The following is a 2,683-nucleotide window of genomic DNA, read 5'->3' as shown; positions in this document are numbered from 1 at the left end:
CCACATAGCCAAGTTCTTAGGTGTTCTTAACACGTTCAAGCTTCATGGGATAACCGCGGACCAAATCAAGCTCTGGATGTTCCCTTTCTCTTTGAGGGATAAAGCTAGTTTGTGGCTCCAATCTCTACCCAATGAATCGATCCACACTTGGCGGGAGTTAGCTCAAGCTTTTCTTAACAAATACTTCCCACATGGCAAGACAACAAAGCTCACCAAAGACATTCTCGAGTTTGTGCAATTCGATGGGGAGTCACTTTATGAAGCATGGGAGCGCTTCAAGGACTTACAAAGAAGTGTCCCCCATCATAAGCTTAACAAGGAGCATGTGATTCAAATCTTTTATGATGCAACGAATGTCACTACTAGAGCTACTATCGATGCGGCTTCGGGTGGGTCTTTGATGCAAAAGACGTATGAAGAGGCTCTTGAGTTGGTAGAAAAGTTGGCCATGGTGAGTAGCACATGGGGGCCCATGGATAGAAGGGCACCGGCTAGTCAAAAGTCGGTAATGACGCTTGACCAAGTTAGAGAGATGGCGGCTATCAAGGAAAAAAATGCGTCACTCCAAGCACAATTGGATGCTTTGAAGAAACAAGTTGCGCCTAGAAATGCTCCGGTGGCTTATGTGCAAGTCGGTTGTGAGTTTTGTGGTGATTTCAACCATTCGGGGGGAGAATGCCTAGTGACGGGGCAAGCTTTGAGTGAGCAAGTGAACTACATTGGGGGTCAATGGCAGGCCAACGATCCTTATTCTAACACCTACAATCCGCGGTGGAGAAACCATCCTAACTTTGGTTGGAGGAATAATGAAGGACAAGGTAATGCGCAAGCCCCTCAACAACAAGCGGGACCTAGTTTCCAAGGTGGAAATAGACCTCCACAACAACAAGGGAACTATCATCACAATCAAGGTCATGGAAACAATTCGGGTGCTAGACCTCAACATCCCCCCGGTTTTCAACCTCAAAGAAATATGGATCAAGGGAATATGCTTGCCAAGTTGATGGAGGAGCTTAGAGAGATGAAGCAACTTCAAAAGAACCAAGCCGCCACTAATCAAATGCTTGAAACTCAAATCTCACAACTTGCTATCAATCTTCAAGGTAGACCACAAGGGGGATTTCCCTCTACTACGGAGAACAACCCAAGGGAGCACCTAAAGGCGATAGAGCTTCGGAGTGGGAGAAATCTAGAAAAAACTAAGGGTAAGAAGCATGTGGTTGAGGAGGATGAGCCTCAAATGGTGATTGATGTTGCTAGCTCTAGTCAAGAGCCACCTATTGTTTGTGAGGAGGTGGCTATTGAGGTTGAAGAGCCTTATGTGTGACCGCCACCGCCACCACCGTTTGTACCACCGGTTCCGTTTCCAAGCCGGTTAAGGAAAGCTCAAGGGAACGAAAAGTTTCATAAGTTCCTTGAGATTTTTAAGAAATTGCAAATTAATCTTAGCTTGGCGGATGCACTCCGAGAGATGCCGCAATATGCCAAGTTTTTGAAGGACATCATTACCAACAAACGGAGTTGGGATAGTGGTGCAACTGTTCCCATTCCTGAAGTTTGTAGCTCAATCATTTTGAATGATCTACCGGCTAAGTTGAAGGACCCAGGGAGTTTTTCTATACCTTGCACTATTGGCACTATGAGTTCTATAAATTGCTTATGTGATCTTGGTGCTAGCATTAATCCTATGCCTCTAACTCTTTTCAGGGCATTATGTGGAGATCAAACCGTGAAGAGCACCTCGATGGTACTCCAACTAGCGGATCACTCATTGAAGAGGCCGTATGGGATTGTTGAGGATGTGCTTGTGAAAGTGGATAAGTTCATATTCTCGGTTGATTTTGTTATCTTGGATTATGCAGTGGATAAGGAATGCCCAATGATCTTAGGGAGGCCCTTTATGAACATCGGGAGAGCTTTGATTGATGTGCACGATGGGAAATTGACCTTGAGAATTGATGAGGAAACGGTTGAGTTCGATATGAAGAAAGCAATGAGGAGTACCATCGAGGAAGAAGAGTGTATGAGGGTTGATTTGGTAGATGAAGTTGTGAGGGATCAAGTCGAGGAAAACGTGGAAGCATTCAACCGGGGAACATTGGAAAAATTTGACAATTTCACCTATGCCCAGGAGCTTCTCGATCGAGAAGCAGAATTACCCCTTGCTTCTCGATCGAGAAGAAGAGGTGAAATTGGCAGAATTTTCCAACCAAGAGCTTCTCGATCGAGAAGCAACTCCCAGTCCACTTCTCGATCGAGAAGCACAGAAAAGGGGGAAATTTCGCAAGTTTCAAAGGTTGTCTTCCATTCCGATGATCCTAGTGATGAATACACCGAAGATGATGAACCTAAGCCGGAGAATTTGAGTAAGAACAATGGTGTGACGCCTCCATCCTCCGAGTTGCCACCAATTATTGAGATGAAGCCACTTCCGTCTCATCTCCGGTACACCTTTGTTGGGGCGAATGAGACTTTGCCAATAATCATCTCCAACAAGCTTTCTAAGGAACAAGAGAAGAGGGTTGTAAAAGTAGTGAAAGAGCATGTGCTAGCCATGGGGTGGCAAATCTCCGACATTCGAGGCATAAGCCCACAAATTGTGATGCATAAGATTCATCTTGAAGATGAGTAAAAGAAGTCAACTCAAAGGCAACGAAGATTAAATCCGAATATGAAGGAGGTG

At 45.1% G+C, this 2,683-nt stretch overlaps 1 non-coding gene across 1 annotated transcript; it reads right to left on the bottom strand.

Annotated features, from left to right (window-relative positions):
• Positions 1 to 205: 205 nt before the first annotated feature.
• Positions 206 to 313, bottom strand: LOC126658921 (small nucleolar RNA R71). Its single transcript, XR_007634487.1, has one exon. It is a non-coding gene; the product is annotated as a small nucleolar RNA R71 (small nucleolar RNA).
• Between the last annotated feature and the right edge of the window lie 2,370 nt (positions 314 to 2,683).

The sequence above is a fragment of the Mercurialis annua genome, linkage group LG7, assembly GCF_937616625.2.
Source record: "Mercurialis annua linkage group LG7, ddMerAnnu1.2, whole genome shotgun sequence".
In the NCBI taxonomy this organism is placed as follows: Eukaryota; Viridiplantae; Streptophyta; class Magnoliopsida; order Malpighiales; family Euphorbiaceae; genus Mercurialis; species Mercurialis annua.
Note: the sequence above shows the minus strand (reverse complement) of the source record. Positions and strands in the feature narration are given on the sequence as shown.